Here is a 23,081-nt window from a genome sequence, read left to right on the forward strand (position 1 = left end):
AATTATATCCATTCATGCTGCTATAGTTAAGGGTCTGTCAGCATTTCCATTATAAACCTCCATTTTCAGGGTTTTATAACATAGCTATGAAAATTAGCTCTGGGCAAAAACTTGACACACAAGGCCTCGTGAGATTCTCCCTCCTCCCCATCCCCCCTTTTCATTTTTACTGAAGTAAGGGTGAGTGATTTCAAAATGCCTTTTGGCATCTGCAAATATCATTTGGAGTTTAAAAAGAAACAATAAATTTTCAAGCTTTGTACCTGTTTGTTCTACCACTTAAGGGAGGTTGCAGACTTATGAATTTAAGCCAAATGGATATTGATCAACTGACATCCTATTTTGTATTAAACAAGAGCCTAGTTTCAAAGAAATCTAAAGGCAGTTGAAAACTTGCCTAAAATGTTAAATATTGAGACTAAGAAATAGTTCACCAGGGATGATTACCTTTTTTGGATAATCACTGTGCTCAAGTACAACTCCTTAAAAGATTAAGACTCTTTTTCCTGGCTTCAAAATACATTTTGAAAGTACATATGTTTTTAAATCCCTTTTCTTCTTTTCCTGTGACCTTAGAAGGTCATCTATTTGTTATATATCTGTTTTGACATTTGGAATGGACATGTGTGCGTGTGTGTGTGTGTGTGCACATGCTTGCAGAAGAACTGTGTTTATTATTCCCTTCAAATATTTTCCATGCTCAACAATTCTAGTTATTTTAATCTTTATTGATATGGTATCATTTAGTCGAAACAAAAAATTTTTTAAGATCTTTCCTTCGGTAAGAGAACTGGGAGTTGTCTAGGTAGGGAAGGAGGTGATATAAGAGGAAATATTCTCATGAGGGTCTGCTGTGTGCCAAATAATATACATTATTTTTCAGGAAAAATAGAAAGGATACTCTTAACAGCATGCAAGCCTTTTATTCCATTTGTTACTGGGTGTTCTATTAGTATGAATGGGTAATAGCTTGTAATTATTGAAGAACAGTTTACTACAAAACAAATATGAAACTGGATATGATTTTAAAAATAATCAAATCAAGAGTTATTTATTTGCATAGTATGCTTAGTATATCTCAGATTGCTCAAAATATCTGCTGATCTGTTGTTTCATCATATGTGTTTATATATATATGTATATACATATATATATATATAATATGACATATGATTTGATGCAGATTTTTATTTGATTTGATGCAGATTTGGGGGCAGTGTTCTAATTGTTTGGGAAAGAGAGCACATGGATATGCCCCATGGAAAAATGTATTTCCAGTTTTTATTTGAAAAATCAAATAGTTATGTTGCTCACTAAGAGTGATCCATCTACCAGTTTTGGTTGATTCAGAGAAAGCATAGGCATTTCTGAGGGAATGTAAAATAAATCTTAGTATTTGGGGAATATATAAAATAAAGTTTCCTTTTCATCATTAAATATTTCATATATCTTTCAACTGAGATTTTTCATATATACTATGAATTAGTATTTTTACCTTATTTGCTCTTTACCAGGCTTGAATTTTGCAAATTGTGTTTACTATAGCCCTTTTATGTTACATATTTTATAAATTCATAAAATAAAATAAATTGTTCACCCTATTAACTTGGAAATGTTTGTGAACGTTTTTTGTATTTTGCTGAAACATAGGTTATCTGCTTAATTTTTCATGTATAGGAATTAATATTTGGGTCATATATTTAGTCTCCAACTAACTCTGTTTCATAGATATGAATTTTCCTTGCATAAGTACAAAGCAAATTGTACTTTGATTCTTTGAAAATATTGTAAGAGAAAACTTAAATGTGTTTAAATCTTTAGCTTTATTTGTAAAATTAGACTAATAGCACATACCTCACTAGGTTATTTTGAGGATTAAATGCAATAATGAATATAAAGTGGTTAGCACAGTGTCTGGCATATTAGTGTCAATAAATTGTTAGATGTTGCTCTTATTATCATTACTATTATTTTCAAAAGAACCCATGATGTAATCATTTCTTTGTACTACACTTTATGCCTGGCAACCTCAATGGACATGTGTGTGTATTTGGACATATCTTGGATGGTTCTTAACCCTTTCCTAATATAGTACCTTTAACATAGTGGCCATTCAATAAATGCTTTTTGATGTGTAAATGAATCAGATTCTTTAAAAACAAAGTCGGGATTGTAGGGAATATGAACATTGCCTCACAATTATAGACCTGTTGGAAATTGTGATTTTTATATTACTAAGATTAGGTAAGGAGCTGCTGTAGAAAAAGAAAAGTAAGTTTTTAATTTAGAAATGTGATATGTGTGTATGTCCTTCCTTTCTCTCTCTATCCAGTTGATTGAGAGAATTTTTTTTTTTTTTTTTTTTGGTGAGGAGGACCAGCCCTGAGCTAACATCCAAGCCAATCCTCCTCTTGTTTGCTGAGGAGGTCTGGCCCTGGGCTAACAGCCGTGCCCATCTTCCTCTACTTTATATGAGACACTGCCACAGCATGGCCTGACAAGCAGTGTGTCGGTGCGTGCCCGGGATCCGAAACGGTGAAGCCCGGGCCACCGCAGCGGAGCGCACGCACTTAACTGCTTGCGCCACTGGGCCGGCCCCAAGAGAATTATTTTTAATGTCTTCTTTGGAGGATCTGTTTTATCATCCATTCTCTATTCTCACTACCATTTCCTTTGTTTTTAGACCATTATCAATGCTTGCTGTATCTCCCTGCCTTTAGTGCCTTCCCTCCTCAGACCATCTCTTTTTTAACAGCTTTATTGAAATTGAAATGTGTCACTTATCATACAATTCACTTATTTACCAGCTTTATTAGTATATAATTCACATACCATACAATTAATGGTTTTAGTATGTTCACAGGCTTGTGCAATCATCACCCCAAAAAGAAACCCTATACCAATTAGCAGTCACTCCCCATTCAACCCCACCCCCCATCCCTAGCAACCGCTAATCTGCTTTCTGTATCTATAGATTTGCCTATTCTGGACCTTTCATACAAATTGAGTCATATAACATGTAAAATTTTGTGACTAGTTTCTTTCACTTAGAGTAATGATTTCAGAGTTTATCCATATTGTAGCATGTATCAGTACTTCATTCCTTTTTATTGCCAAATAATTCGTTGTGTGAATATACCACATTTTATGTATCCATGCATCAACTGATGGACATTGAGTTGTTTCCACTTTTTGGCTATTATGAATAATGTTGCTATGAACATCATGTACAAGTTTTTGTGTGGGCGTGTTTTTTTATTTCTCTTGGGTATATACTTTGCTGTGTCATATGGTAACTCTGTTTAACCTTTTGAGGAAATGCCACACTGTTTCCAATGTGCCATTTTACGTTCCCGCCTATAGTGTATAAGGATTGCAATTTCTTCACATCCTTGCCAGCGCTTGTTGCTAAGTGTCTTTCTGATTGTAGTGATCTTAGTGGATGTGAGGTGGTGGTATATTCTTGTGGTTTTGATTTGCATTTCCCTGGTGGCTAATGATGTTGGTCATGTGCTTTTCATGTGCCTATTGATCATTATTTCTTCTTTGGAGAAATACCTATTTGGATCCTTTGCCCATTTTTAAGTTGAATTATTTGTCTTTTCGTTATTGAATTGTGAGGATTATTTATATATTCTAGATACAAGTTCCTCATCAGATACGTTATTCACAAATATTTTCTCCCATTCTGTGGGTTGTCTTTTCCCTTTCTTAATGTTGTCCTTTACAGCATAAATTTTTAAAATTTTACTGAAGTCCTAATTATCTATTTTTTCTTTTGTTGCTTGTGCTCATCTCCTATTCTCTTGACACATTTATCTTCTTGGAGAACAAGTCTGCTTATGTCATTCTGTGTTTAACACCTTTAGTGATATCCTAACGGACCCTGAAAATTTCAAATTCCTTATCATGGTCTTCAGAGTCATCTACAGTCTGGCTTTACCCATGTCTGTACCTTTTTCTTGTGATTACCCTTTACTTTAATCAGATGGAACTACTAGTTCTCAAGAAATCTCCAAGTCTTTCTCACCTTTGTTTATATTCTCCTGTCAAACCAGTTGAGGGTTCAGGCCAGAGCATGGCCAGGACAGTAGAGGACTGAATAAGCAGAAATTATGTGAAAACCAATAATTAGAAAAGTGTTAAATCCAGGAAATGAAAGTAATTGTCAAGATCAGAAGTCAGAAATGGTCAGTGCTGGTCACAGGAGGCACAGAGTAGCAAAGTACTGAAAAAGAAGGAAAAAAACAAAACAGAAGACTTAGAGGGATTTGGGAGAAGGGAAAGGTAGTTTCAGAAGTTGGCAGTAAGGAGATAGAGCTCGAGATGCAATCAGAGCATCATATATGAGCATCATGTATGGGAGGAGCCAGAATTCCAGGCAGTAGTAGACAATTCCACTACAGCAAGTTGTGCTTTTTACCTCTGTTTCTTAAGGACCCCCTCCCAGTGCCTGAGAGTTGCTACTGTTGCAGCATCGTATAAAAAGCTTTTGGGTCAATAAACCTGAGTTCAAATCACCCCTCTTCCACTTACCAACAGTGCAATCTTGGGAAGTTACTTAACCTTTTCTAAGCTTCGGCAACATCTTTATAAAATAATACCCGCCTTATAGGATTTCTGTGAACATCTGCTTAGATCTCTGCTATTCATACATACTAGCTACGTGTGACAATTTAAGTTAATGAATATAAGTGAAAAATTCAACTCCTCCGTCACACTGGTTACATATCAACTCCTCAATAGCCGTACGTAATGTAGTCAGTGGCTACTGTAGTGGACTGCAGAAGATCTCTTGGACAGCACTGACTTAGATGCTGTACCTGTCCTGAACATGGATCATAATAACCTCTCAGTACATATTGCTTTTCTTCATTTACCTTTTCTTCATTTTTATGTGAATAATATTATCCTTTATTCCAAGCTTCTCTTGAAATGTGTGGTTGTCAGTGTGTCCCCAGTCTTGAACAGGCTCTCTTCCCTTTAAAATTCCTTAATACTTTGTCTCTAATGTCCTTTATTGCTTTCTACTTTGTGTTGTAATTGTTTTTTACAATTTACAGAGGATATATATTCATTCAACAAATTGTTTATTCACCAAATCCAGCTAGCATCCATGAGTGTCTACTATGATAGCAGGCATTATAATAAGCACTTGGGGTACATCAGTGAACCAGTTAAATGCAACATTTATGGTGTGCACTCATTTATTTATTACAAGAAAGATAGACTGAGAAAATGGAGAGAAAGGTACTTAGGTAAGTGTTTATTCAAACCATCACCTTTTCACCATTTCATATTTTACTATTTCAGTCATTCAGCATTATTTTAATGAGTTATAGCTGTCCCCAAAATTTACCTGCTTATTTAACAATTCTTGCCGATATCCACATGAAAGTAGACAACAGTATCTGTGCAGTCAGGCTATGGATTTAATGTGTAATCTGAATTTCACCTCCTTGTTTATTGCCTCCTAAGCACCAGTAGGCAGAGGAGACCTCCAGAGGAATGATAGGAGTCCATTCTTCTGAATTAATTGAAAAGTTTTTGAAGTTATTGAAAAATAAAACTCGTGTCTACTCTAGCTGAAATTTTTTGGACCATTTTTATTATTTTATTTTGCCAATTCCATAGTTATCACCAAACTATTCTCCCATTGAAATATGGCAACAGGTCGAGAAGTGGACCTTTGAGCTTTTACTTTGCTTTTGTGAGTTTCGAGAACCTCTCCATCAAGGCTGAGTCCACAGGAACACTTTGAATCTAAAAGTAGACATGATCTGTATTTGGACTGAGTTGGAAGCAAGGTGTTTGGAAGAGGGAACTGAAATAATGGAGTGGAGGAAATAATCAATAAAATAATTTAAGACAATTCCCTAGAATGGAAGATTCCTTATTGAAAGGGCCTATTGAGTGACTCTAGCACAATGGAAGAAAATAGACTCAGAGCAAGGCACATCTCTGTGAAATTCTGAATGCTGGCCACAGAGAAAAGGTACCAACGTTTCCATGGACTTCTTAGTCTTCCCTACCTTCTGAGTCCTCTATTTTTTGTGTTTGCTATACCCCTGGTCTTGTAATCTCCGGTTATAACCTAAGTCAGATCTAATATTTAACTCCAATTCCCAATAATTATAAAATTAAAGAAAAGTAAGAGGTAAATACAGCTTTATATTAGATTTTTTTTTTCTAGATTACTCCTACTTTCAAGAAGTAGATGAATGGAGCTTTTTGACTTCTTTATGATTCATAGTTGTTTTCGAAGTTTGGAGTTACTAAAAATCTGTTCGTTCTAGGATAAAACAGTAAATCCACCTCTCATAATTAGGAATAAGAGGGAAGGTAAGGGTGGAGAAAGAACACTTTGGTGTTCTTTCTGGGTGGAGAAATAGAAGTTGAGATGAAGAACATTGGGATAAAAGGATAAGGACAAAAGCAATAGACTCTGTAAAGGAAACATTTCATTCTTTTGAAAGTGGATCAGCTCACTTGTTTAGGGAATAGAAGTGCTGATTATTTTCTGCACCAAGCATTGGAATATTTCTCTTTAGCAAATGGTAATAAATCAAAAGATGTTGAGGTGAGGCGAAAGCTACTTTCCTCCATCCTATTTATTCAGTACGGTTCCTTATCTGAACCCCACAGTTCACTATATGTAGTTAGACCGCACAGATCTTTGAAGCTTTGGATGAAATTCTGCAATGAGTTTGTAGGAAGGCATTGCTACTGTGCTCTTTCACGGCACCACACAGTGCTGTGTTTCTTAAACCAAAGACATGCTGTCATAATAAATATACTGAAGACTGCTAAATCCCATTTGTGACAGGTTTGCTAAAGTTAACTCTTTTCCAACTATGGAATGGGTAAAAATACCTGAAATCATGATTTCAGTAACTGGGCCCAATCTAAAGAAACTCAGTGAGATAAACTGCCATTGTGGCTTTGGTTTTGAAAGGGAAGTTCTCAGAGGAAGCAAGGGAGGAAGCAAGTAATAATTTAAGCATTTACATCCTATAAGTGTAGTACAATAAGCTACTAGACGTGTTTTTTAATGATGTGATGTGTCAATGAGGGAAGGAAACCGATCTCTTAATTATCTCGTTAATTATTTTTGGATTAATACAAGGTCAGAAGGCACTATAAATTGTGGAAAAAGTAGATTCATTATAGTTTTAAATTTCCTAGCTATCCTCACCATCTTCTGGTAATCACCCTCAAGTTATTTTCTTTAAGCTATGTTTCTTAGAAAACATCAGAGTACATTTTTGTTGTATGATATGAATTTACTTTTGCCACCATATGCCCTATAAGAAACTATTCCTTACCTTTCTCCATCTACCCCTGTTTCAAATTTTATTTATATTTTTAAAAAATTGAGAACAAATATAAGGAGTGAAACTAGCATTTGGAACTCTTAATTTCAATTGTTTCTTCTTTACCTTACAAGATATATATTTTTCTCTCTTTAGGATAGCTCTTGTCATATTTAAGGCTTATTTAAAATGAAAAGAAAGCTGGAGCAATTTTCTTTATTCCATTTCAGTCTCCTAAGGCCTATTTCCCCCTGGTGAGCTCATAGCAACAGGGGGGTTTAAGGGAATTCAGCTTTCTGCAAATTAATGTCTCACATCATGAAAATTCAGGACTTTTTTTTTTTTTATCTTGAAAAGTAATACAGTGAGTGCGAGTATTATTTCTTGCCAGCGGGTGGAAGATGAATGATTTTGTCACAGTTTTACTGCTTGATGAGCAGTGTCCTGAGGGTCAGGCTTAAGTCTGTGTCACTATGCTGCTCATTACTCTTGAGCTAAATAAGGGCTGATTGGATCTAAATTGCCTAGCACATGGGCCACAGATGAGCTCAGTGAGCAGGGGATGACCTGCTATTCAGTCTGGGAGTAACCCCGGTGTGCAAATGCAGCATTAGAACACCGTGGGAGAATGAGAGGCTACCGGCTGCTGCCAGCAAAAGAAATCGAAATGTAAAAACTCTTTGATGCTGTGATGTTAGAATTTGAAATGTAGGAAGTGACAGGTTGATGGTACTTATCAGCTTTGGCTGGATTAGAGAACAGTGTCATCTTGCTTATATAATGACAGAAGAATGAAGCCAGCAGCTAACTACTGTGCAGAGAAGAGCCGCTGCTGTTGCCACAGCCAGTCGTTGCTGCCTCCTACTGGCAGTTTTCCTGGAAACCAGTAAAAGATAATGAAGAAAAGAGCCCCCTCTCTCGATTTCCAAGAATTTGGGACTCTTTGGTGGTGAAAAGCTGCCAGTGGTAGGATGCAAAAAAAAAAGGGTATTTTAGAGCATACTTAATAATAAATTGCTTAAAAAAAATCATTATTGGGATATTGGTTGTCCCAGAATTTTCTAGTTAACCAAGAGTTAATCCATTTATGAAATGAAACTACCCAGGGCAAGAAACCCCAGTATCCCAGTATTCCTGGGAGAGTGTTCTTTTAGGGGGCCTCAGTTGGGCCCATTGATCTCTCAATTATGTATTTTTACCAATAACAGCACTTTACTAACAACTAATCTTCAAAATCTAGCAACAGACTACCAACCACAGCGTTAGCACAGTTTGAAAGATGCCTGATAAAAATACAAAGTGAAAAACTCCCCTGATTATGTAGCTTATGCTGCATAAATTTCCCTCTTTAGGGAGGGGGTGGAATGGATGGAAAAGGTTTCTCCCACAAGTTAAATGATTCAAAAAAACAAAAACCAGTGAAACTCTATGATATAGGACCTTTTTTGTTTCATTTTATTCCTGCAGTTGTAATTTCTAAAAAAATCAATGTTAGGCTATTATATGTTGGTGATATAAAACTTAGAAAAATGTAGACAAATTTTTTAAAAAGTTACATTTCTCACCATGCTGAAAGAACTACTTTTGATATTTTGTTATATCCTTCTAGACTTTTCCTATTCATATACATATTTTAAACCAAAAATGGGGTTATGCACTGTTAGGTGGCCTGCTTTTTTTTCATTAATGTGTTATCAATGGCTTTCCATATCAATGACATCTACAACATTATTTTTGGTGGCTTCATAATATTCCATTTTGTGGATATACCATAGTTTGCTTGACCATTTCTTATTGTTGAAACCTTACACTAGTTTGAATTTTTCAACATTAGATACAAAGTTGTGATGAATGTCTTTATGTGTATCTTGACAGTATTCTTGGATACTGTTATACAAATTGTGCACTGCACAACTCCAAAGGTGCCATTCACCTTATAAATGAGGCTTTGATCTTCATGGATGTGTTTGATTTTATGTGGAAGATATTTTTTAAATGATTTGGTTTAAAATATAGAACCTTAGATATAGTTCTTTAAAAAAAATTGGGAGCCATGGTTTAATTGCATTCGAGGTTTGTATATACACACACACACATATACATAATAACATATATGCTACTAGTAGAAACTAGTAGAAAACCTTAGACTAGAAAAAAAATCAAATTTTTTTCCCTTCGAACAAAACTGTAGTTCTATATATTGAAACATAGAGATAGAAAGCTTCTAGAGTTTGGGGTGAAATGACAGGTAAAAGGGTTAATTAACTTTCATTTCCCAGAATTTAAAAAAAGAATTTTTCCTGCATTGTATAGGTTCAGTATAGGTTCCCTACTATTTCCTTTAAGCATTTTTTGTTAGTACTAATATCAAAAATAAAATAGTTTTCAATGTAACTTCTAAAGCACTTGAAGACTCTAGAGAGAGAGTTTTTAATGCTTCTGTTTTATTTTTATATTATCAAAATTCATGTATCCTGTAATGTAAATAATAAGGAATTGCTGCAGAAAATAGTTGCTCCCTCCTAAACCTCCCACCCACAAAGGGAACCACTATTAACCCTTTGGAGAATATTCTTCCAAACTGCTGTTGCTTCTTTGTTTATCCACACCGCCTCTTTTATCACCTCTTATTTTGAGTGGGAAAAGTGGGATTATACATGGGAAATTTCTGCAACTTCAGTTTTTTTGATGAAAGAGATATCAAAGACATCTCACTATACACACACACACACACATACACACACATGGTGTGTAAGGCTGCATAGTATCTCCTTGTATAGTAAACCTTAATTTATGTAACCCCAGTGAACATTTAGGAGCTATACATGATTTCACGTTGGCTTGGCTCTTGTACCTATCTGATTTTCCAAGATCCTGATTGAAGATTTGGGTTACTCCATTTATGTAACCGAGACATTAGCTGTAGTTCAATTTTCTGAGTAATTAATATATCCAGTGTCAAAACCAGCACAGTAAATTTCCACTTTAGTCGTTTAATATGTGTGAATCAATATGTGTGAATCATATATGGAATAATTAATGTCTTTTGCTTATAGTAAAAAATATTACTCTATTTTTTAAAAGGTTGCAGGCGTGAATTTTAATCTTGTCTCTGCCACTTTCTTTCACTTTAATCTTCAGGGAGTCATGCAATTTCTTTGAACCTCAATTTTTCTAATCTGTAAAATGTGTGTATTAATACATGTTAAAGAGCTGGTTTGAAGAATAAAAGAGATAATGTATGTCAAGTGTCTAGCAGAGTACCTAGTGATGATTGCTTTTATTATCATTACTGCTTATCCATTGGTTTCGGAGAAGTTAAGTGAAAGACTGTGTATTACAAGTAAATTTAAGATACAGAGTTTTCACTCTAAATTGAAATTTTTTTAGAGCTCCATTCCGAATCAGTTCAATGGTATTCCATAAAAAGGAATACTATTTATGCTTGAAGTAAAAATTACTTAATTTGTAAATTAAAGCATAAATTATTTTCTTAGTCATATCTCTGCCCCCTCCCCACCCCCGCCCCACACACACTTTTGTTCTTATGGCTTAGAGAATTCTGGCCGTATTACTTTTGTGCCTGTGCATGAAACAGAAATGACTGTATTTTTCAGTCAATACACCTTTATTCAGTGCGCAGCAAAGACCTGCTCTGGTGGACTTTGTGCTGGTGTTAGAGAAAATAGAGATGTGTGAAATCAGATCGCTGGTCTCCGGGCCCCACAGTGTAGTGAGGCAGATGTGTGAACAAATAAAGAAATGCACTGTGATCAACAGACGAAAGTTGAAGAGACTCTTCTTAAAGCTCTTCTATGTCACTTACTGAATTTTCTCTGAGATTGCCCTGTACAAAATAAAGTGTGTGATTATTTGGCAATAAGTCAGTCACACTATGCCACATAGCTGATTGGTGGCAAATACGTTAGAAGGGAGCTAAGTCTTAAGCAGCCTGTGCTTATGTAGATACCAGTTCAAGAGTTTTTAATGTTGTTTTTGACGTCTTTAACACATTCTCCCTATTAAAAATAAAAAATAGTAACTTAGCCACTTGTAAATGTAAGGTCTTTAGTGAATTGTTAGTTACAGTACTATGTCGTTGATATATTTTTTTACATTTCTTCTGACATCTACTTATTTTTCTTCTATTCTTGTTCTCTGAAACCTTCATGTTCTTTTTTTCCCCCACCTTTTTAATGTGCTATAAACTCTTGATCTTTTGTGGATAGCGTACTTCGATAATTTAACGTGACAAAATAGAATCCAAAACCAATACGTAGTATTGCATTGTGCATTTTTAAAAAGTTTGCATGAATGCTGCCATGCCAGAGATGCTGCAAACAGCTGTGCCACTTGCTTTTTCCTTTTAGTTTTATGTTTTTGAGATATTGAGAGAATGTATGCTTTGGGGAAATGAAGGATTTAGCCGAGAAGAAGAAATATTTTGAGTTAAGGAAACAGATTCCAGCACAGAATGTGAAAGGAAAGAAGCCAGTTGTACACCTGGCCCAGGCAGTGACCATTCCATACTGAAATAGAATGATGACAAGCTGTGGGAGGAAGGCCTCAAAGAAAAAGTGGGAAAAGGAAAATTATTTTTCTAGTTCTGGCAAAGAGTAAAGTAAAGCAGTTTCATTATAAAATGACTTTTTCTTTGAAGAGCCTGTAACACCACATGGGAATTGTTCTAATGACCTCTCACTAAGTAACTTTGTTTGTCTTTTAACATTAATTTGCCATAGCAAATTATATATGAAATACATCAACCTTATGAACATCAGGTATGTTTCAGGTGTGTTGAAATTTGCATTTTACATTTGTTTTTGGATATATAGAAGTTTTAAGGGTTTTATGTATATAAATGTCATAATCTTTAAATCTTTAAAAAATATTTTTTATATATATATATATAAAAACATACACACACGCATATACATATTTAACAGTTAACAGTTTTTTTCTTTTGGTTTCCTAGGAAGACTTCCAATGTAATTCAACAAATGTTTCTTGAGTGCTTTCTGTGTCTCAGGACTGTACTAATAACTGTTCTGGCGTATGAGAAAATGTATCCTGCACTCATAGAGCTTATTGGGTAGTGGAAACCAGCTATTTAATGCTTCCAAGTTTTTATGTCCCCACAGTCTTCTTTTCTAAATGCTGAAATGCCTGGACCATGAGTTAGATCCAATATGTGTATGGAATTTCCTATATTCTGAAGACTACTCATGTAAAATGGTAGGTGGTCTTCAGAATATAGGAAATTCCATGTTTTGGGTCAAACTAATTGCCCAGCCTTTTCAGAATTACATTACAGTGGAAGTTTTGTGACAAAATGTAATCATATATCCCTAATTTCCCAGAAGGCAAGTGCATTTTGCCTAATTTAGAGATGTTAAACATGGTTCAATCTTTCCATTATTTCCATATGGACTGATACAGTCATGTCATATCTTTTGGGATGCTATTCTTCATTTATCATTTAGAATAGTACTAATAGACTCTAGGAGCTTGTATCATTTAAATATATAAACTTTTTAAAACTTTGGACAGATGGTGTCTTAGTCTGTTCAGGCTGCCATAACAAAATCCTACAGACTGATGGGGTTACTTGAAACAACAGAAATTTATTTTCTCACAGTTCTGAAGGCTGAAAGTCCAAGATCAAGGTGACCACATAGTGGATTTCAGGTGAGAGCTCTTTTCCTAGCTTGCAGAGGGCTGCCGCCTCACTGTGTGCTCACATGACCTTTCCTTGTGTGTGCATTGGGGGAGGGGGCACTTGGTGTCTCTTCCTATAAAGACACTAATCTTGTTGGATCAGGGCCCCACCCCATGACCACATTTAACCCTAATGACTTCCTTAGAGTCCTCATATGGCTACACCGGGGGTTAAGGCTTCAACATATGAATTTGAGGGGGGATACAGTTCAGTCCATAGCAGGTGGACATATTTATTCTCATTGAAATAATGATTGTGGGGGAGGGGAGCATAGAAATCAGATTAAATTTTCAATACATCTTTTCTCTTTTGGCTTTTATGCCTTTTATTTTGGAATCACTGAAGTTAGAGAATCTTTTATTCACCCTGTTGTTTCTTTCAGTTCTGTTTATGCTTAATACAAAGGTTCAAAGTCAAGGAAATAGGTTAAAATTGCTACCTGTTCATGTTCATCTATGGTCTTGCATATTAAATATGTTCTATATCTCCTCAAGTATTCATTATTACAGTGTTTACCATTTATTTTAGGAGAGAGACCACTGGTTTAAGAATAAATTTAATTTATGTGAAGAAGCAAATTGAGGTGGGATGTGAAGTGATAGGAAGATCTTTTTGTACCTAATTCAACGCTAAATCCACTGAGACCTCAGGGTGGCCCCCATATTTCAGATCTTTCATCCAAAGGATAAAGGATTGGATTAGATTACATTGGTGTTTCTAATTCTGTCAATTACACATTGAATGCTTTAATATTTTTAGGTAAATTTGCTTTTCTTTTTAAAGTTGATAAATTATGTGGAAATATGATTTACACTGCCAGCATGATTAAATTTTACTTACTTGGCTTTATTTTTTCTTTTACTTATGTAGAGCTGATGTTTTCCCCTTTTTATGTAGAATCCACAAAATAAAAATACAAAAAAGAATGACATGGCAGAAAGACTTTTCTTAAGGACCAACTTACAGTGCAACAAATATTATGAAATATTTTGACTTTGGCCAGTGCTTGGTGATTTTTAGTTATACGTTAGAAAAAATAATTTAGTCAATAAATATCGAAGTGGTTACTTTGTGCAGGATATTTTTTTAGAGGCATAATAACCAAGTCATAGGTAATTATTAAACAGCATATTTGATGAGGGCTTCTTGTATGTCAGGGACTTCAGGTAGTTTGAATTCTTGTTTTCCTGTGCTTTAGCAGGGAAGAAAGAGTTGAAGAATTACAAATAATTTGTGACTAAGTAGGTTGAGCGGGTGAAGGGTAAATGAATATCTAGGCAGATATTTTTTGGATGCTTTATATGAACTTGTCCTCTTACCTAATGCTAGGTAGGACAGATACATAGTATCACACAATATAAAAAAAATTAGTGGGATATTGTAGTCTTTCAGTAAGCGAGATCATGCGGTAACATTTATTGAGCTCTACTAGTGCAAAATAATTCTTCGTGTGCAAAAAGCTATAGACTGTTCTTAGGGAAATTATTTTTTAGTAAACAATGCATGTGTATAACTGTAGTACAGTTATAATGAAAATTAATGAGTAATGAATACTATAAGATACGATATTATGGTAATTCATCAGTGGAGAAAGAAGGAAGAAAAGAGATGGGATGAGAGGATTAGGAAAGATATTGTGAAATAGGTGGCATTTGAACTGGGTATTGAAGGAGAAGTAGAATTTACATCTGCAACGAGGAAGGAGACTGCCACGAGGAGGGATAGGAAAGGGCTCTTGAAAGAGGTGGGATATAAGAATGGCAATTATTATAACTTACTGAAAATGCTAGAATAGGAGAATGATCTAAGAACTGGAGGTTGGAATGAGTTAAATGTTTTCAAGGGCTAATGAAGAAACTAGTCTGATGAAAGAAGAGGATATGTGCTTTAGTAGAAAGATGACACCAGATTATGAAGGGCTTTGAGATTAGGACAAGAGTATAGACCTGGGTGGGGAGAAAATCAAGGACTATAGATTATAAGTAGAGTGACAACATGAGAGGAGTTCTTTAAACACATCATGTACTCTTCTCCCCTCACTGAATCATAAGCTCCTTGAGAAAAAGATCTTATCTGGTACTTTCCTCTTAATCCCCTGCCTGAAATGTTCCTTGATTCCTTCTCTGCCTGGAAAGCTTATTTCCTTTTAAGTGAAATATGCAGTTTCCCCTGTGAAGAGTTTCCAGGCTCACCAGGCAGAGCATGTGGCTTCCTCCCTACATATTTGTAGCACTGGAGTATTTACCGCTTGAAATGTCATCTGTCTTTGTCCATCTCCTTCACTAGAATGATGCTTTTTTTTTTTTTTTTAGTTGCATTAACTTTATTTATTTTTTTGTTTATTGCAGTAACATTGTATAAATTTCAGGTGAACATCATTATACTTCTATTTCTGCATAGATTACATCATGTTCACCACCCAAATACTAATTACAACCCATCACCACACACATGTGCTGAATTATCCATTTCGCCCTCCTCCCTCCCCCCTTCCCCTCTGGTAACCACCGATTCAATCTCTGTTTCTATGTGTTTGTTTGTTGTTGTTATTACCTACTACTTAATGAGGGAAATCATACGGTATTTGACCTTCTCCCTCTGACTTATTTCACTTTGCATAATACCCTCAATGTCCATCCACGTTGTCACAAATGGCTGAATTTCATCGTTTCTTATGGCTGAGTAGTATTCCATTGTGTATATATACCACATCTTCTTTATCCATTCATCCCTCAATGGGCACTTAGGTTGCTTCCACGTCTTGGCTATTGTGAATAACACTGCAATGAACACAGGGGTGTATGTATCTTTACGCATTGGTGTTTTCAAGTTCGTTGAATAAATACCCAGCAGTGGAATAGCTGGATAATATGGCAGTTCTATCCTTAATTTTTTGAGGAATCTCCATACTGTTTTCCATAGTGGCTGCACCAGTTTGCACTCCCACCAGCAGTGTATGCGGGTTCCCTTCTCTCCACATCCTCTCCAACACATGTTGTTTCCTGTCTTGTTAATTATAGCCATTCTGACGGGCGTGAGGTGATATCTCATTGTAGTTTTGATTTGCATTTCCCTGATAGTTAATGATTTTGAACATCTTTTCATGTGTCTGTTGGCCATCTGTATATCTTCTTTGGAGAAATGTCTGTTCAGGTCTTTTGCCCATTTTTTAATTGGGTTGGCAGTTTTTTTCTTGTTGAGATGCATGAGTTCTTTATATATTTTGGAGATTAAGCCCTTATCAGATGTATGGTTTGCAAATATCTTCTCCCAGTTGTTAGGTTGTCTTTTCGTTTTGTTGATGGTTTCCTTTGCTGTGCAGAAGCTTTTTGGTTTGATGTAGTCCCATTTGTTTATTTTTTCTATTGTTTCTCTTGCCCGGTCAGACATGGTGCTTGCAAATATGTTGCTAAGACCGATGTTGAAGAGCGTACTGCCTATGTTTTCTTCTAGAAGTTTCATAGTTTCAGGTCTTACCTTCAAGTCTTTAATCTATTTTGAGTTAATTTTTGTGTGTGGTGTAAGGTAAGGGTCTACTTTCATTTTTTTGCACGTGGCTATCCAGTTTTCCCAACACCATTTGTTGAAGAGACTTTCTTGTCTCCATTGTATGTTCTTGGCTCCTTTGTCGAAGATTAGCTGTCCATAGATGTGCGTTTATTTCTAGGCTTTCAATTCTATTCCATTGATCTGTTTGTTTTTATGCCAGTACCATGCTGTTTGGGTTACTATAGCTTTGTAGTATATTTTGAAATCAGAGAGTGTGATACCTCCAGCTTTGTTCTTTTTTCTCAGAATTCCTTTAGCTATAGAATGATGCTTTTTGAGGGCAAGGAATTTGTCTTATTCGTATTTTTATCTTCAACACTAGGTATCCAGCTAAAGTGCCTGTCATACAGTATTGCTTAATAAGTCTTTGTTGAATGAATGAATGATAATTATGTAGATGGTTCTGGCAGTAATATGCATGATGGATTGAAAGGGAACTTTAGGCAAGGAAGCTAGGTAGGAAGCCATTGTGGTAAAAAAAAAAGGCCTAGTAATACACAAATATATTTAAAAACTAAAAGTAATTTAAAAAATACGGTATAGTAGTAGAAAGCATTAATTTTGAAGTCGGGGCTGATTGATAGAGGGGAATTAAGGAAAGGGACGATCTGATGACCCAGGCTGGTGCTGTATAGTCAGGCAGTAATATTTAAGCAACATTTTGAGCACTTCTTCCAGACTGTAGTCTAGAATTTCTCTCACTGGTGCTGTTGACCTCATTACCCTAAGGATGTCAAAAAACTTTAATATCATGTCATTCTGTCTGCTATTTCAGCCATATAAATGCAGAGGTTGGTAACTTTCAGTGACTTTCATATACCTGCACAGTTCTTTTCCTTGTTTAATGTTGTTCTGCAGTTTGGAGGGGATAGTCTGAATATGAGACCTATATCTTAGTTTTGGTATTTCTTCAGCAAGCTGTTGTCTCTTCAGTAAAAGAAGGTCTTGTTTATCTCTAGGCAGGGTGAATTAAGCCTTAGCGCAGTGCTTGATACACAGAGATCTGACTGAGACTCTACCTGTGACTGGAAGACTCTAGCATGCCCTCTGTATTGCCCCTAACAGAAAGGTCGGGGGGCAGGGAGCTTCAGTGAGCCCTTACTTTACAGCTTCTGAGAGGTCCCTTTTGAAATGAGGTGATGACCTTTAAAAGATGGTTACATGTGTGTGAGGATTTATCGTTTGTAGTTAATATTTTCCTTCCTAAAAGCAGATAGTTGTAATGAAATTATGTTTTCAGGCTATAAATGCATCTTAATTCCTATGACTTCTATGTGTTATACATTTAAGTATAACACCTGACATTAGGCCAGAGACTTCTGTTTCCCATTTCATATGCAAACGTGATTATCCAGTGGAGCAGTGGGCACCTTCGATGATCACTCTCTGAATCCAGAAGCAATATGTTTCCAAAGCATCCTAATCACAGGTAAACTTGAAATAATCATTTGTCCTGCTGTAATTTATTTACAACTCTGGAAAATTCAATTATGGAAAGATGAATGGAACATTTTTTCTTATCTTTTTCAAGGAGTTTACCACAAACTTTTATTACCTGTATAAAGAGCTCCCACAAGTGTTACATTTTTTGATTCTAGCTTAAAGTGCTGAGATTTCACCTGTGCTATAAAATACTGAAATTTAAAAGATACCATATGTCATACCTTGGCCTTTACTTGTCTTTAACTTAGTATTAGGTTATATTTTATTTTTCAGTTAATGATGGGAAAGAAAGAACTCCAAGGGAATGTTAGCACAACTTAAAACTTTTAAATTGCTGCTATATTAAATCTTTAAAAAGAGTAATTTTAGATAACTGTTGTTCCACCTAAAATCTAAAGATTAGGCAGTATGTAATTTTATGCCACCTCTATACTTGAGTAAGTTTGGCGTGGTCCTGATAATGGATGTTTAGTGGTTTCTTTTAACTGTATTTGTGTTGCACTGAAAAATTTTATTCTACCTATCCTCCATGCCCTTCAGAAAACATCCAAATGCTCCTTTTTTTTTTGGAGGCAATTTAGAAATGAGGCACTTAGAGTTTGGGGTGGTTTTGGGGGAGGGGTTTGTTTTGTTTTTTAACAAAGATAAAGCTTCTTTCCCTTTTATCAGTATACTTTGAAAGGTATATAGTTTGACTGTTGTGACAAAAATTATGATATATGCAAACTGCATTGAATTTCTTTTGTTTTCTGTAAGATAAGAATATAAAGATATAAAACAGAATTTTATTTTATTGTGGGTCATTTTAAAAAGTGTGTTAATGTAGTGCTTATATTGAGGCTTTTAGTTTTTTAACAATGTAAGTCCCCTTTGAAGGATGTGAAGTGTAAGAAATGTTTTCCTTTAATTTTACTGAAGGTGTAGTGTGCATGTACATGTAGGGATTAGAAGAGACCAGTTTTGAAAACTCTCCAGCCACATTTTTTTTTTATTTCTGTTACATACGTTCTATAAATTGTGCTTCTAGAAAGTTATGGGGGAATGAGGTAAGAGGAAAGTAGAGGAATTAAAAAATCATTCCAATAAAATGGTTTAATTTATGCCTCTGCAGTTAAGCAGTGCTCCTGGTTAACAGAAATACCCTTCAGCTACACAGGATTTTGGAGGGTTGGAGGGCACTCATTTGCACATAAATAGCCATTAACTGATAAATTCCCAGAGGTCTCCTGTTGCATGTTAGTGGTTCTGACCTACTTAGCTAGCTTAAATTTGTTTTACAGAATTATTATAATTTTATCCTTGGTACTTAAACTTTTTGATTAATGCATGCCTCACAATACAATTAAAGTATAATTACACAGTTTTGCAGTTTCCTATCGTGGAGTTATTATTACAAAGATCTGGATTTTGCAAATATTAGAAGAGTTAAGGTTTCAATATTTTATCGCTTTTGCTGTTACTATGTGATTATGTTAAATGGAACCCTTTTACGTCTGAAGAATGGATTGAAGAGAGGTGAATCATTCATTACATGTAGCATTTGTTAGCTTGGAAATGATTCGGTCGGTTAACATGTGGTCACTTTGGTGTGCTGTCTAGATTGACAAGTCCCAGGCATTCTTGCTTACCTTTTTCAAATGTTTCTGAAATACAGTAGATTCTTCATACTATTTTTTTTTTCAGAAGTGGTATTGGGGTAAATGTTGGAGGGCAGTAGAAAAACAGCTAGAGTGGGATTCAATAGATCTGAATTCTGATGTTGACATTTGCTGCTTAGTTATGCAAAAGAACTCATGTTCCCGAGGGGCTCTGTCCTCATCTGTAAAATGAGTAATTTGGACTAGAGCGGGTTGGCAGACTAAGGTGCTGCTGACCAAATCTGGTCCATGGCCTGTTTTTGTACAGCCATTGAGCTAAGAATGGTTTTTACATTTTTAAAGGTTTGTAAAATAGCAAGAATATTTGACATTGTATGTGGCCCACAAAGCCTAAATATTTACAAAAAAATTTGCCAACTCCCTGACTAGATGTTCCACTAGACTTCCTCTCAATTATTATCATTCGGCATTAAATGATTGATCCTTTTTATTTTATTTTTATTTTTTTGGTGAGGAAGATCAGCCCTGAGCTAACATACGTTGCCAATCCTCCTCTTTTAGCTGAGGAAGATTGGCACTGGGCTAACATCCGTTCCCGTCTTCCTCTACTTTATTTGTGGGATGCCTGCCACAGCCTGGCATGGTTTGATGAGCGGTACGTATGTTCTTGCCCAGGATCCGAACCTGCAAACCCCAGGCCGCCGAAGTGGAGCACTCGAACTTAAGCACTAGGCAGCTGGGCCAGCCGCTGATCCTCTTTAAATGCTGATGTTTTATATACAGCCCTGCACGTGTGTTTTGGGTTCCATTTCTTTAACGTTTACTAGTTAGAGAGATCCGTGATGTGACACCCAACACCTGCCTCTTCAGTGCCCAGTATTCATCCAGTTAGCATTCTCTTATATTTGGGAGTGGAGGCTGCTTTCTAAAGCTTTATAACTTGAAATTTAGATTTTATTAAAGGAAATTTCCAGTAAAATGAGATAGTAAAGTGTTGATTCTATTGAAGGAGGGGGGAGTAACACTTATTTTGAAATACTTAATACCCTGCAAAGTGAAATAAGTCAGAGGGAGAAGGTCAAATACCGTGTGATTTCCTTCATTAAGTAGTAGATAATAACAACAATAAACAAACACATAGGGACAGAGATTGGATTGGTGGTTACCAGAGGGGAAGAGGGGAGGGAGGAGGGTGAAAGGGATAATTCGGTACATGTGTGTGGTGATGGGTTGTAATTAGTATTTTGGTGGTGAACATGATGTAATCTATGCAGAAATAGAAGTATAATGATGTACACCTGAAATTTTTACAATGTTATAAACCAATGTTACTGCAATAAACAAAAAATTTTAAAAAAAAAGGAATACTTAATACCCAAACTTTGAAACACTTGAAAAATTGTGTTCTCTTTTATGGAAAAGTTACAAATAAATGTTAAATAATATTCTCTAATGAACTGCAGAAACCTTTGCTATAAATTTTTTTTTGAATATCACTTTTAGACAACATATGGTGTTGTGTCACAGTAGGGTTGGCATTCCCTCCTGTGTCATTGAGCAAGGAAATACAGGCCACTGTTAAAGCCTGGATGCATTTGAGTGGTGGTCAGTTACTACATCTGGAGGAATTCAGCCTCATATATTGTTTGCTTGTTAATATGCATTAAAGATAATGAGCTAAGTAATTTTAAACCATTTTTATTTGATATTGTGAGGGAAAATTTCAGTCCTTCAAGAAAAAAAAACAGTGGTCAGAAATCAGCACTGCTTTATAAAGTTGGCGTATAACCATCACATTTCTCCAAAGAGAAAATGGTTACCCTGTAATAATCAGTCTAATGAATTCAGAAATTCATTGATTGTCCCAGCTCTGGGTAGATTAGGTAGAGACTTGCTTCAAGGAGTGGAATTTATGAAATGTTTGCTGCATCCAGCAAGCAGAGCCGCTATAATACAGCTGCCTCCTCAGTGGTTTGCTTTGATCCTGTGGAATGAAAGGACAGGAGGATCAGCTCAGGTCTAAATGAGATTACAGCTGGTTCTGCAGCTTATCTGGTCTATTGCCAACTAGTGTGGCTTTGCACGTCCTAAGGGGTTTACAACAGAAACTGTTTATTGAGTATCATCGGTTTACTCAACACAAGCAGGCTAATCCTTCCCAGCCTCAGCATGTTGTAGAATTGTGCAGGAGCCAAACCAAAAGCTGGGGTAGCCAGACCCTCTAGAGCCCTTTGTCTCACTCTATATTGATTTTTACCTGAGTTAAAGACAGTAGAAAAATAAAACCAATAACCAGTCCTATTGTGAGCAAAAGGTTAATCTTACCTAAAATCTTATAAAAAGCATCTGTTAACCCTAGAAGGGACAACTTTTTTTTTTTTTTGCCTTTCTAGTCAAGTGGGATTTTCTGGTTTCGAATTTTGAAGAATAAGATAAGAAAAACAGCTTAAAAGATCTTGCTAGGCGTTCAAATTTAAATGCTTAAGTCTCTTCTAGTAGTACTATAACAAGTGGCTTTGTGTATGGAATATAGGATGATTTGTTTCTAAATAGTAAGTTTTTGCTTTATATCCAGTTTTCACACTGCAATTATTTTTTTCAATGTTGCAAACCAAATGCATGAAAACAAGGCTGGAATCCATAATTAAGGAAAAGAGCTGAACTGCAAAGGTTAATGACCAGTAGTCATTTTGCCTGATGATCTCTTGATTAGTAGTATATTTCTTTAATGAATAAAGACTGGTGATTAGGAAGACTGTAAAGATATACCTGTTATAAATAATTCTATGTGTACTTAAGGGTTATTTTTTGATATTTTGTTGGGTACTTTTTTAAAACCTTCAGGTGTAAGATTTTAATCATTACAACCTCATCTCGAACAAAGATCCTCAGTATGGCTTATAGTAGAAAATGATCTGGAGTCAGAAGGACCTAGGATACAATTCCATTTCCATACTTATTGATCAAGTTATTTAACCTCTCTGAGTCTATTATCTTATTACCAAACTGGATGATATTATTTACCTTGCAGTATCTAATCAAAACAAATCAGAAAATACTAGAAAGTAACAGAGTTAATCAGGTTAGTCAAGGCTACTGTAGTTGTTCAGGAGCCCAAAGGCATTGCAGATTATATGTGTAGGATCCCTCCTATGATGCCAGAAAAGATATTTAGAAGTTGTATTACATGTAACCATGTAATGCTGTGTTCTGTGTCAATAGATCGGAAACACTCATTGCCATCTTTGAAGGTGTATGATCTCATACAGGTGGATAGAGAGGTTGCCAGGTAAATATCCATCTCTTAGTGCACAGCAGTAGCTACTGGAAAAGCTAGAGTCTGAAATCTAGGCTAGTTTAAAATTTCTAGGAAGGCCTGAATAGTAAACTATTATTTAGTACAGGTGAGTGAGCCATGTATTTATGGCCCTTCCTGCTTGAGTGATTGGTTATTCAGTT

At 35.6% G+C, this 23,081-nt stretch overlaps 1 protein-coding gene across 2 annotated transcripts in view; it reads left to right on the forward strand.

Moving 5' to 3' along the window:
• The window catches only part of MMS22L (MMS22 like, DNA repair protein), a 132,806-nt gene that overhangs the window by 54,875 nt on the left and 54,850 nt on the right, over positions 1-23,081 (forward strand). The window lies entirely within an intron of this gene.

This window comes from Diceros bicornis, chromosome 23 (assembly GCF_020826845.1).
Source record: "Diceros bicornis minor isolate mBicDic1 chromosome 23, mDicBic1.mat.cur, whole genome shotgun sequence".
Classification (NCBI taxonomy): domain Eukaryota; kingdom Metazoa; phylum Chordata; class Mammalia; order Perissodactyla; family Rhinocerotidae; genus Diceros; species Diceros bicornis.